Source organism: Papio anubis, chromosome 16, assembly GCF_008728515.1.
Source record: "Papio anubis isolate 15944 chromosome 16, Panubis1.0, whole genome shotgun sequence".
Taxonomy (NCBI): domain Eukaryota; kingdom Metazoa; phylum Chordata; class Mammalia; order Primates; family Cercopithecidae; genus Papio; species Papio anubis.
Window position 1 is genome coordinate 44,004,445 of NC_044991.1, and position 14,414 is coordinate 44,018,858.

The window sequence follows — 14,414 nt, forward strand, 5'->3', positions numbered from 1 at the left end:
CTGATATTATAAATCTAATACCCAACTATTATTGCTGATACCACAGCCCAATATTGCAAGTTCTTATAAAAAAAATCTTTCTATCAGACATCTCCAAAGATATTCTTATTAGCAAGACTGAAGAATACCTTTGCCATATCGAATATGCTCAGCTGTTTACCGCATGGTGAAGTGGTGTTAGAACCACTTAAAGATGTGTCTGACATCATTAATCTATTTGACCTCTGACCTGCAGATCTAAACTGTAACTATGGTGACCAAAGCTCGACCTTACAATGCTGAGAAACTTTAAAGCTCCGCAGTATTTTGGGTCACATTGTTAAGCTAGACAAAGGGGTAAAGAAGTAATGTGACAGTTTCCTGGGAATTAAGGTCAATGGGTCATTTGTACTCAGGTTTTTTGTGTATTAAGAAACTAGTTAAATTTTTTGATTTGTAAGAACTTTTTAGAATAGTACCTTGTTAGACGCTATAGGAAGTGCAAATAAATCAATACATTAAGCGCCTAAGAAGTTGGAGATAAAAGTATAATTAGTGTTGAACATTCGGTAATATAATATTCCTTTCAACAATTTATAGATGTAACATACCCTGTTTTCAGGGTCTACACAATCACAAGTAAATAATTTCATCCAAAGATTACCATTTTAACATTAGAGATAAAGTAATAAGATGATAAAATGATCTCTTTTTACACAGAACATTCCTAGGAACAAATTCACAGTCATTTAATACATACTAAATAAAAACTGCCTATATACACATGCAATATTTATTTGCAACACTTTATTCTCTAAGGAAAGCCTATAATAAACAAAACAAGGAGCATGTATATAAATGTACAGATAGTGTAACACCGTGTAACTGTGGCTACTACTCCTAAATGTGAGCACCTCCTGTATTTAGGTGTACTCTCACTGCATAATTAATGCAGCACTTCACATAGAAACTGTGAACTTCTATTTTCAAGATTCTCTAATGATGCCAATAATAGGCTAGATTAACCTTTTCCACAAAAAGGCACAATCTGAGGCATTGCTTTACGGGTATTTATCCTGAAGCCCTGGTGATTTTTATGCTAACTCAATGGAAGCAAATTATTTGGTGTTTATGTGTGTAGGAGCTAGAGTGGGGGCTCTGCAGAAAACTAGTAAACGATGATATTTTCCACATAAGTAAAGCACATTCAAATAGTCTCCCAACCAATTCAATTTTAAAACACACGTTAAAAAAAATACTAGAGACAATTCATAACATTTGCCATTATTTTTGTAAATAATACAACCTATTTTGGTCTAAAAAACCTCTTGAAGTTATCATAATTCAAATGTGTTATATTTCATCTCATATTTAAAAATAGGAGGGAAATTAAACATATATATTATATATGCCAAATTTTATGAGATATATAATCACATGGAAAAGCAAGGACAGTAAATATTTCCTTTTTTTTTTTTTTCCATTTTGGTAGTTTGGAAAGTCTGAGAAAGCAGGGCTGCTGAAAGAGCAACCACCACTTGCTGATTTATTTTCTTATCTTTCACCTACATATCTGTCAAAGAGGGTATACCAGTGATTTTTCTCCCATGTGTCCCTTAGAGACTATAGAGAGTCTTTAGTAGGTTTAAGGAAGTGTTTGGAATGGCAAAATATTTGAAGACTTACAAAAGAAAATCTAAGTGTGGGTCACCATAAATGAATTCTGACAGTACGCCCCAGGGAGGAGAAAGCTTCAAAACAAACCACACGGGGACACACAGTTATAAAGCCATGGTAGAATAAGGTAAGACCAGGAAAGAAGACACAGCAAACAGAACCAATGAAATCTTTTGATCACATCTTTTTCCGCCTGGATATGGACTAGATGAAAACAAATCCAAGGATAGAAACTTTATTTAAAGCCTAAATAGATAGCCATGTGGAGAAATGCCTAGTGGAACTCTCCAAAAAAAAAAAAAAATAGGAATATGTTATCAGAAGTCTAGAAGTCTACCATAACTAAGAAATAAAGGAACGGGGAGATGGAAGGCTGACAGCTGGGGGTAATGGTGGGAGGAAATGAATCAGAAAAGCAAAGAAACAATTTAATACATATCCCTTCTCTAATATATTTAGAATACGATCAGTTTTAACCAAGAAAACTGGTTAAATATACCCGTTTTTTTGGTTATATTTATCCAAAAATATACCGCTAAAAAGACACAAGACACAAAAGACTTTATATGGACATTTTCTATTAAATCTTCAAACTATATTTTATTCCCATGTTACAGTCACTATTTCATTTACCAGTCTTGAAACATTCTTAGTATTAATCTCTGTATTATTATTTTGATATGCTCACTACAAAATATGATTTGCTAATATTTTATTTAGGATATCTGTATTAATGTTCCTAATTAAGACTTATTTTGCATACATGTAATACATTTTATTTTCTAGTAAAATTATTTCAAGTTCATTTATCAGCACAAAATAGGACAGCATGTTGTGGTACTTCAGAGTACAGTGTTCATACAACACACAAGCACTCACTGGAATCTGCTTCTGGACCAAGTCTATGCAGGGCTCAAGAAATATGATGATAAGCAAAATCAGGCAAGGTCCCTGCCCTCATCGAGTTTTCCCCGTGGTCAAGGAAACGGACATTAATCAAATAATCACAAAGAAGTCAAACTGTAAACTATTATGAATGCCGGGGAGGAGAGGGATAATGTTATGAGAATATACAGAGGAGTTGGGGGAAGCTAAGGTGGTAAGGGAGGTCAGAAAAGGCAATCAAGTAATTGATGCCTGAGCTAAAATCTGAAGAATGGGAATCTTTTAACTAGATGAAGAAAGAAAAGAGCAATCACGGAAGAGAGAACCTATGCACAAAAGGCTTTCATGGAAGGCAATCTGGCAATGGCTTCTTTAAAACATATCATAAACATAGAAATACCATGTAGATTTTAAAAGTCACTTTATTTAGTTACTTCATTCCTTCACTTGATTTCTAATAATTTTAATACAGTAAGTGTTCACTATTCAAATATGTAAATTGAGGTCAACTATTAGAAAATAATCTACATTTTAAAATCTCTATTAGTAAGAATAAAAAGGCAGATATTCAAATGGATACAAACAAAATATGATCAAAGTTATTATTTCTTCTTTTTTTTGTTTTTAGAGATGGAGTCTCACTCTGTCACTCAGGGTGGAGTGCAATAGCATGATCATGACTCACTGCAGCTTTGAGCTCCAGGATTCATTCAAGGGATCCTCTATGTCAACCTCCTGAGTACCTGAGACTACAGGCACACACCACCACATCCTGCTAATTTTTAAAAATTTCTTGTAGAGATGGGGTCTTTTTGTGTTGCCTAAGCTGGTCTCAAACTCCTAGCCTCAAGTGATCCTCCCACCTCAGCCTCCCAAAGAGCTGGGATCACAAGCACGAGCTCAAAGTCACAAAATATAGGAGCAGACATTATAATTAGCACAAGGCATAAAAGGGAAAATAGACTTTTGGTATTGTCTGTCTTATAAAAATAAATCACATTTTTATATTTAATTTTAATATCCTAAGTCTGTTGTATAAACAATTTCCCACTGAGTTCAAAATATATATAACTGAATTCACTGCTATGAATAATAATTATTTAATTTTTAGGATTTTCATCTGCACATTTACACTATCATGTTTTAATGTGCTACCACTTAGATTGCATTTCTCTACTGAAAATGCAGTTGTTTACTTAATAAAGCACAGCGAGACTCTTCAGCAGTTTTCTGAAAAAGAAACTGGTTTTTATCTCCCTTAAAAGGAAATTAAATGGAAAATCCTGCATTTAAATAACACTAAAGTAGTGACACCAATGGATTGAAGCCAGGAAATTCAAAGTTAAAGTTAAAGCTGCCTCTCTATCCTTAAAACAGGCTATTGTTCTGTCACCACCTCCAGCCCAGCAAATTTAATTAAAACTGAGTTCTGACCAGTTGATATAAGTGGTTCAGAAAACTCCTTATGGGAATTTCATCCTTTAGATGGCCTTTTATGCTATACTTTCTCTCACTGGTACACAAAGAGTCTATGTAAACTTTTTCTTCTCTTAAACAAAACAAAACAAAAAAAGAAGTTAGGATAAAAGAAATATTTTTATCCTAAATTTTGGTATTCCTAAATCCAAACAAAATTTTGCCCTTCAAGTCCTTTCAGTCTAACTACTTGACCAATTCAGACTGAAGTTTCCAAAGGTACCTTTTTCTTTTATTTAACTTAAATGTTTTTTTATATTCATTAATGAGAACATGCTTTTTTCTTCCATTAACTGCTTTCTAATTATTAAAAGAGACTATATAACATGGTAATTCAATTATAACTCATACATTAATACTTTCTCCAAAATTATTCCTTACCTCCTCTGTTTGTAAACTATTGAACAGCAGTCTAACTAATATTAAAGTTTAAAATCATATTTTCAAAATAGCTGAGATTAATTTCCATTTATCTCTAATAATAAGTTCTTGAAGATTCTATGGTAATTGTTTCTTATTAAGAATATTCAACAAAACAATTTAACTTCACAAAAGTTTATATTTATTCTATTCAAAATTCCTGCCTTTGCCAATAATTCAATTTTATTTTCAGCAGCCAGAATTTTTTAAAACTTGCATAAAGATTATTTCTGAAATTATCTTTTTGCTTTACTAAATCTGAAACTATGTGAAAGAAGATATTTTAACATTAAGTATTTATCAAGTCTACTTTGAATGCATCTTTTCTTATGGAGGTGGTAGATTTCATGAAGTAAAAAGAAGACCTAGAGTACCTATACTTTGAAATAAATATACGCAAATAATTAAATAGGGGAAGAAAGATAAACAGGAAATAGTATTCGACGGACAGTGCACATTATACCATGTGGATAACAAAAGCCCCAAAAGTAAACCGCAAGTGACATCAGTGAAGATGACAGAGTAGGTAGCTCCAAGAGCTTGCGTTCCCACAGAAATATCCAAAATCAAGCAAAAGTGTCAGGATCAACTTTAACAAAACTCTTGAAAATAGGTGATAGCAACCAAGAAAATGCTGAAACCAAAAAATTAAAAATAAAAGATTAAGGAAACTTAAAAACAGTAAGAAAAGTATGTGATATTTGTATTTGCCCCTGCTCCAATTCTCTCCTTGGCTTGACAGCAGTCTTCAAAACTGCAGGTAGCTTCCCCAGTGGGCAACCCTGGTCCTTGGCTTTAGAGGAAGCAAAGACAATCTTATTCGCAAAGAACTACATTTGCTATAACCTGTATGGGAAATCCCTTGGGGAATAATGTAAAGCACCTTACTTTGTTTCTCTAACTGGGGACTCATTCAGAGGAGAAATGCAGCAGAGTGTCCTTGAAAATACTGTAAGGTAAACAAACAACCCACAGCTACCTAAGACAAAAAGATTATAGTTGGGGCATATAATAGAGTACCCAAAGCTTGGGCAGAGAAGCTGAAGAGAGAACTTCCCTAGGAAATAGGACATGTATAGCATTCATGTGTACTGAAGAATTTTAAAATCCATGCACATGCTCACTAATAAAAACTTATTCTATCAGCTCTAGATGATCTTTAGGATCAATGCAAACAGGAAGTAAAGGCTAAGACAGACCTTCAAAACAGCCTAGCAAAGTGTTGAAGAAGTTTGTCAGCAAAGATCCAATCTGTAAACATTAGGGGAGGTATTTTGTTTTGTTTTTCTTGATTTTTAAATTTCTTAGTTTTTCTTTTGTTTCTTCTCTTTTGTCTTCTGTTATTCAAGTTATTCTCTATCAAGACACTAGCTGAACAAAGCCTAAAGGAACAGAGAACTCAAAGAACACACATGAAAAAGAATACTACATTAAGAAATTAGTTCAAAAAGTCATTAAACAAATAGCTACATGCTATAGCAAGGGACAAAAGTAAACCCAGAGGAGAAGGAAAAATCTTATTTCTAGATTTAATACATTATCATATTTTATATGCCCAGTTTTAAACTAAAAAACTATGAAGTGTGCAAGAAACAACGAACTATGTTCCATCAAAAGAAGAAATTAACAAAAACTGTATTTGAGGGAGCATAGACTTTGGACTTAATGAATAAAGACTTTAAATCAACTGTCCTTAAAAAATCAAAGAGCTAAAGGAAATCAGCAACGTGATGTATAAACAAGTAGAGAATATCAATAAAGAGAGAGAAATTATAAAAATGAACTAAACAGATATTCTGGAAATACAAGTACAATAACTAACATGAAAAACTTACTGAAGAATTTCATTGCAGGCAGAAGAAAGAATAAATGAGTTTAAAGATAAATGAATGGAATCAAAGAGATTTGTAAAACACAAGCAAGCACACCAACATATATGTTATGAGAACCCCAGATGGAGACGAGAAAAGAAAACAGCAGAGAGAATCTTTAAAGATAATGGTTGAGCACTTCCCAAATTTGAAAAATACATAAATGTACACATTCAAAAAGCTCAACAAACTCCACGAAGAACAACTGTAAAGAGATCTACACCAAGACACATTATAATCAAATGGCTGGAAACCAAGGGCAAAGAAGGAATCTGGAAAGCAGCCAAGGAGAAGCAATTCATCCAACATACAAGGGATCCTCAATGAGATTAATAGCTGATTTATTATCAAAATCATAGAAGAAGTTAAATAACATTTTTAAAGTACTGCAAAGAACTGTCAACCACGAATTCTATGTTTGGCTAATTGTCCTTCAAAAACCAGGAAACATTAAGACAGTTCCAGAAAAACCAACACAAAAAGCAAAGGAGTTATTCATAAGTAAAATTGACCTGTGAGAAAAGCTAAAGAGAGTCCTTTAGGATTAACCAAAAGGATACTAGGCAGCAACCTGAAGCCATGTGAAGAAATGCAGTGCTCTAGTAAAAGTAACTGCACGATAATATAAAAGCCAGTATTATTGTATTTTTGTTTGTATCTCCTCTTTTTATTTCCTATGGTATTTAAAAGACAGATGCATAAAACAATAATTATAATCTATGTTATCAGATACACAATGTATAAAGATGTAATCTATAAAAACAGTAACATGAGGAGAGAACAGTATAGAAACAGAACTTTGATATCCTATTGAATCTAAGTTGGCATTAATCCAAACTAGGTTGTTATAAATTTAGGATTTTAATTGTTATCCCCATAGAAACTACAAAGAAAAGTCTTTAAAATATACACAAAAGAAAATGGAAAAGGGATCAAAAAGGCACACATCAAAAAGTTAAACACAAAATACGGCAGTAGAGAAGCAAATGAGGAACAAAAGGCTATAAGACATACAGAAAACAAATAGCAAAATGGCAGAAGCAAACCTTTCCTAATCAGAAATTATTTAAAATGTAAATTAAATGACTCTCCAACAGAAAGTCAGAGATTAGAAAAGCATATATATTTTTAAAACTTGATACAACTATATGCTGTTACAAGAGATTCACTTTAGATCCAAAGACACAAATAGGCTGAAAGTGAAAGAATGAGAAAAGATACTTCATGTAAGTCATATCTAAAAGACACCTGAGGTGGGTATACTAAAATCAGATAAAATAGACTTTCAGTCAAAAATTATTGGCTGAGTGCAGTGGCTCATGCCTGTAATCCCAGCACTTTGGGAGGTCAAGGAGGGCAGATCACAATGTCAGGAGATTGAAACCAATCTGGCCAACATGGTGAAACCCCATCTCTACTAAAATACAAAAAATTAGCCGGGTATGGGGGTGTGCGCCTGTAGTCCCAGCTACTTGGGAGGCTGAGGCAGGGGAATTGCTTGAACCCAGGGGACGCAGATTGCAGTGAGCCAAGATTGCAACACTGTCCTCCAGCCTGGTGATAGAGCAAGACTCCGTCTCAAAAAAAAGAAAAAAAAGTTACAAGTTACAAAAAGGACACTATATATAGATAAAAGTGTGAATATATAAAGATATAAAAATTATAAACATATATGCACCTAATAATAGAGAACCAAATATATAAAGCAAAAATCTACCAAATTGCAAGGAAAAGCAAACAATTTACAATAATTGTGGGAGATATCAATGCACTACTTTTAACAATAAATAAAATATTTAGACATAAGATTAGTAAGGAAATACAGGCCTTGGACAACACTATAAACAGACTACATCCAACAGATACATACAGGACACTCCATCATCAACAGCAGAATACTTATTCTTCTCAAGTGCACATGGAACATCTACAGGATACACTACATATTAAGCCACTAAACAAGTCATGATAAATTTTAAAAAACTGAAGTCATCCAAAGTATCTTCCTCAACCACAATAAATGAAGCCAGAGAAAAATAATAGAAGAAAAACTGGAATATTCACAAATCCATAAAAATTAAACAACACAATATTAACCAACTATTAAGTCAAAGAAATCACAAGGGAAATTGGAAAATATCCTAAAATAAAATGGAATCACAACATGCTAAAATTCATGGGATACAGCAAAAGCAGTGCTCAGAAGGAAATTAATAGTTATAAAATATATATTATAAAAAAAAATCTGAAATCAATAACCTAACTTTACACTTTAAGAAACTAGAAAAAGAACAGAAAACTAAATGCAGAGCTAACAGAGTGAAGGAAATAATAAAGATTATAGCAGAGATAAATGAAATGGAGATTCAAAAAACAGCAGTTAATGAAACGAGAAATTGGTTCTTTGAAAATATCAACAAAATTAACAAACCTTTAGCTAGACTAAGAAAAAAAGGGTAAAAAATACACGAGAATCATAAATGAAAGTGGGAATATTATGTTTTATAACATGAAACACGATAAACACTCTTATACATGAACATTATTACATAAATATTATATAATTATTTATAATACAAATATTTATGAACATTATTTCATTTATTTATTCCACTTTTAATTCTCTAAGCTTTATTTCTCAATCTTAGAGAAATAAAAATGATTATAAGAGAATACTATAAATAATTGTGCACCAACAAATTGAATAACATATACAAAATGAACAACATAGACAAAATGAACAAATTCCTAGAAACACAAAAACTGTCAAAACTGACTAAAGAAGAAATAGAAAATCTCAACAGCCCTCTCACAAGTAAACAGATTAAGTCAGTAATCAAAAACCACCCATCAAAGAAAAGCTCACAACCGTGTGGCGTGAAAACATTTAAAAGAATTTAACATTTAGATGAATTAACATCAATCTTTAATAACCTCTTTCAAGAAACAGCAGTGGAAGAAATACTTCCTAACTCATTCTATGAAGGGATTACTCTGAACCAAAGCCAGACAGAACACTATATGAAAACTTCAGACCAATATTGCTCATGACTATAAATGAAAAAAGTTTTCAACAAAATACTACCAGTGTGCAGAAGCAGATGAATGAATGGGCAAATTTTAATATGGACATATAAGAGAATGTTCAGCCATACAAAGGAATGAACTACTGACACATGGTACAATGTGAATGAACTTTGAAAAAGTTATGCCAACTAAAAGAAGCAAAATACAAAAGGCCATATACTGTACAATTCCCTTTTGTGTGAAATATCCTGATTGGCAAATTCTTAGAAACAGAAAACAGTTTGGCAGTTTCTGGGAGCTAAGGGAAGGAGAGAAGTGACCAGGGAAAATAGGGAGTAACTGTTTAATGGGTATGCAATTTCCTTTTGAGGTGATGAAAATATTTTGGAAATAGAGGCGGTGGTTGCGTAACACTGTGAATATATACTTAGCTACTAAGTTGTTCACTTTAAATTATTAATTTTATGATATGCAAATTTCACAATTTTTAAATTATACAACTAAATATGGGGACGAAGCACACAAATCATTAAATGATAGACAAAACTAACACTTTATAAGATACTACATGATGACTGCAGCTCGCTGTAGAATGAGGTTATTACATATTTCTACATCAGCAGGAATCCGCCTCCATAAAGTAGAACTTCCACTAACAAACCTATAAGCTTTGCGGTAACTTGTTAAGGAAATCCAAATCAATTTTTCTGTTTGGATTAAGGTGGTCCCTAATGTGGACCTCTTCTCTGTGTAGTATGTCTTACTGTGTTTATGAGAAAAAAGGAAAAGGATAGCAAACAGGAGTAAGAGAGTACCATTAGCAAGAATTCTAAAAGTAGAAAACCACCTTTTAATCACCTGGGAAGCTTTTAAAAAACACTAGTACCCATGCCCCAAACCCCTAGAGTTCTGATTTGTGGTAATTAGTACGGGGTATGGCCAAGGCATCTATGTTTTGAAAAGCTCCCCAGAGGAGTTCTCTGTGCCACCATGATTGAGACCATCATGAGATTGCAGTGTTCCCTTTTTCTGACACATTCCCAACACCTTGTGGTCCTAATCTTATTTTCTAAATAGGAAGAAGGGAAAGAGAATTGGAGAGAATTCACTGAGCCAGTCATATGAAATATGCTATGTCATTTCATCTTCATAACTGATAACATAGGCAGTATATTGAGATGGTCAGAATGGCATGTTTTAGGACCAAAATGCCTTTGTTCATATATCAGCTCTTTCATTTATCAGTGGGGCAAGCTATCTACCCTCTCTACTCCTCTATTTCCACAGCTGTAAAATGAGGAAGTACAGTATCTCTCTGTTGTGAAAATCCACTGGATTACAACTGTGTTTGGCACAAGATAATTGTTCACAATTATTATTATTATATTTACAGATAATAAAAGGAGGCTCAGAAACAGTAATTTGCCTAATGTCGCAGTTTTAATACAATATAGAGTGAGAGTTAGAGCTCCAGTGTATCTGCCTCCAAACCCCAGGTGAACAGGTGGAGCGGAGTGATATGAGTCTTCAGGGCCAATGTTAATTGAACTTCTTTGTGTATATAAATAAACAGGTGTCAGATAGCTCCCACTGGGTCTCAAAAGCCAACTGTTAAGTTTTCAGAAATTTTGTGAGCTGGCTGTTAAATAGTCATGATTAATAATTAAATTATATGTACTTATATGTTTAAAAAATTACATTAAAAACAAGAATAAATACTCAAAAGTCATCTCTTCCTAATAATCTTACTATATTTTTCTATTATCTATGCTCTTAAAGTTAATTATATACCCTGTATACATTTACATATCTTTTTTTTCCCCAGAGATTTCAACATCTGGTTTTCATTCACAGGTGTCAATTCATTGCTTTAAGAAGCTTTAATCTCTTGTTAATTCTCTTCCTCCCAAAGGAACTTTTTGTTGTTATTTTTTCCTCTAGCCCAAGAGATCAAAGGTTCCTGGGGATGCAAGTTTGGTTTTTGTAGGGGTCTGAAATGCACCTAGGTAGAGCAATTAAACCATACTATACAAAGTTAACTTGGGTCTGTGAAATTTTTACACAAATGCTTCATTTAAAAGCTGTCTCCATGAAGGCATGAATGGTAGGAATGAGGGCGGAGGGTTCTCTGAGGGAACTCTTGAACTCAAGAAGGTAAAAACTGTCTGGCTCACTGCAAAAGCCCGCTAGCCACCACAGGGCCTGACCCATAAGTGTTACACATACCACACGTGGGAGGCAGCATAGCATACTGACTCCAGCAATCACTAGGTGACCCTGCACCAGCTTCTGGACTTCTGTGCCTCTGTTTTCTCATCTATAAAAGTAGGACAATAAAAGTACCTGTCTCATTTAGTTGGTATCAAGATTAAGAAAGTGCTGGGAACAATGATCAGAATGTAGTAAGTTATTATTATTACCATATGATATATTTTGAAGACCAAAAGTCATTATTTGGACCTATAAAAACTCAGATACTCCTGAGTAACATCTTAGGACTTTGTCTTATGGGAAGGGATTCTATTGGACATTATAGAAGCTGACACCTGGCCTACTGGGCAAACCATCAATACTAAAGCTATAAACATGACCTTTATTAAACAGCTAGAAAAGATTGTGAAATGTGCAGATAAACCAGAGACGTCAATAAATGGAATCTAGAAAGTAAACTTGTGCTGGGCACACACAAAGAAAATTAAAAGGTTAACGTGAGCTATGGGCAAAACAGAAAAAGCCCAAATGTCAGAAAAGTACAGTGGGAAGAAGCAAGAATGCTTAGCTACTGAGCCTTTTTCTCCCTATTCCCATTGGGTGCCAGATCAGCTATTGGCTTGTTTTTGGCCTCCTGTTCACAGCTCTTATGGTTTTTAGACACCTCCCTAGTCCAATGGCCATTCTAACAAAAATGATCTGAGAACCGTATCGGGTCATTAAATGACCCTGTTCACCCTTTCCACCTATTGGAGTGACATGCATTACAGAGACCAAAATCTCTTGGATTTAGGAAGAATGAGGGAAGTACCAGCAGCTCCATTCTTGAAGTTTGAGCTTTTATCTAAACACATATCATTTGGTTAGGAGTGAATTTTAATTCATTAAAGTTTAATTCTGCAAAAATGTATGGGTCATCTATTATGTATCCAGCTGCATGCTAGATTTCAAGACAGAAGCTGAAACCTGAGAAGGAATGGGCAAAACCATCACAGCACGGTCTAGTGAGAAAAAATGCAGAGGTAAAGAGGAGTCACAATCTCAGTTTCCTCACATCACGGTGGAAAACTAATCCCTGACAAATATAGAGGGTGGCAGTGAGGGTATGATTTTAAAATAGAAGCAAAAGTATTTTATAAACTTTATAGGATAGGCTAGGGATGGCAAATACTACCTCCTGGAGGCAGTGATCATGACATTTCATCTCATCAAACCTAGATGTGACCCCGGAACATTTAACACAGTCCTCAGAGCCACTTTCAATTGCCTTGGCATGTAAGTACATAAGTAGATAGTATAAATGAAAGGGATTATTATCACCGAAAACTAAAATTAGAATGAAAACAGCAATTAGACTTCCAAACTCTCTTCAGTATCATTATGGCCTTTGACATCAAGGAAAAGCTAGGAAGCTCTGCTTTTTAGATCCTGACGCGGCAGCTTCTGTCCTTCTGTGAGATATTTTCCTTCAATTGCTTCCTCAAGTCCAAGACAATTGTTATTTAAAAAACAAGTAATTTTTTTTAAGGCAAGAAATGTCTCAGAAAGGGAAGGTAGGCAGCAAATTGATACATTTCAGGTTCACTGTTCAACTTTCTTTGCATCTGGAAGTTGAGTCCAATGGGTTTGGAATGTGGGAGATGTCTGACCTGCACTGCTATTTGTAAAAAGAACTTGAGTGAGTCACTTGATCTCTCCTGAGGATATTAACAGCTGCCCTGACAACCTTGCTAGGTTGTTGGAGAGAGCAAATGAATTATCATGGTTATCAAATCCTGTTGCAAGCTATAAAGTCCTCATTACTGTTAGTTATTACTATAATCTGGCATCTTTTCTTTTAGAAAAGCATTTCAGAATGCCTGCTTTTAGAAAATCACATTCTGCAGTTTGTTCCTCTATTTTTCACTACATTTTATTTAATGATACAGGTGTATCAAATGTTTAGCATGGTGCCTGCCATATGATCACACTGAATAGATTTTATTAATTATTATGTATATATTTATCATGTACAACATCATTCTTTAAAATATGTATACATTGTGGAATGGCTAAATTGAGCTAATTAATACATGTATTACCTCATACGCTGACTGTGGGGAGAATACTTAAAATCTATTCTCCTAGTGATTTTCAAGTATACGATAGATTGTTATTTATCTATAGTCACCACACAGTACGATAAATCTCTTGAACTTATTCCTCATTTCTAACTGAAATTTTGTACCCCTTAAACCAACCTACCTAGCCCCCAGCCCCACCCCCCACCGCCCTGTGCCCAGTAAGCCACCGGTAACCACAATTCTACTTTCTGCTTTTATGAATTCAACTTTTTAAGATTTCACATATAGGTAAGATCATGTGGTATTTGTCTTTTTGTGTCCGGCTTGTTTCATTTAAGATAATGTTCTTCATGTTAATCCATGCTGTTGCAAATGACAGTATTTTCATTTTTTTTTTCAAAGCAAATAGTATTCTATTGTGTATATATTCCACATTCTCTTTACCCTTTCTTTTTTCTTTTTTTTTTTTTTTTTTTGAGACAGGGTCTCACTTTGTCACCCAAGCTGGAGTGCAGTGGTGCAATCTCAGTTCACTGCAGCGTCAATCTCCCAGGCTCAAGTGATCCTCCCACCTCAGCATCATGAGTAGCTGAGACTACAGGTGTGTGCCTCCATGTCAGGCTAATTTTTGTAGAGACGGGTTTTACGATATTGCCCAGGCTGGTCTCAAACTCCTGAACTCAAGCAATCCTGCCCCTTGACCTCCCAAAGTATTGGGATTACAGGTGTGAGCCACCATGCCCAGCCTTCGTTATCCATTTATCCATTGATGAATACTTAGGTTGATTCCATATCTTGGCTATTA

The 14,414-nt window shown here is 34.2% G+C and overlaps 1 protein-coding gene and 1 long non-coding RNA gene across 4 annotated transcripts in view; both read right to left on the minus strand.

Moving 5' to 3' along the window:
- Positions 1-7,648, minus strand: part of LOC108580851 — a 79,444-nt gene extending 71,796 nt beyond the window's left edge. Inside the window, exon 1 of the long non-coding RNA XR_001892394.3 lies at positions 129-7,648. This is a non-coding gene — a long non-coding RNA (uncharacterized LOC108580851). The remainder of the gene's footprint in view (positions 1-128) is intronic.
- The window catches only part of MACROD2 (mono-ADP ribosylhydrolase 2), a 2,100,238-nt gene that overhangs the window by 1,682,907 nt on the left and 402,917 nt on the right, over positions 1-14,414 (minus strand). The window lies entirely within an intron of this gene.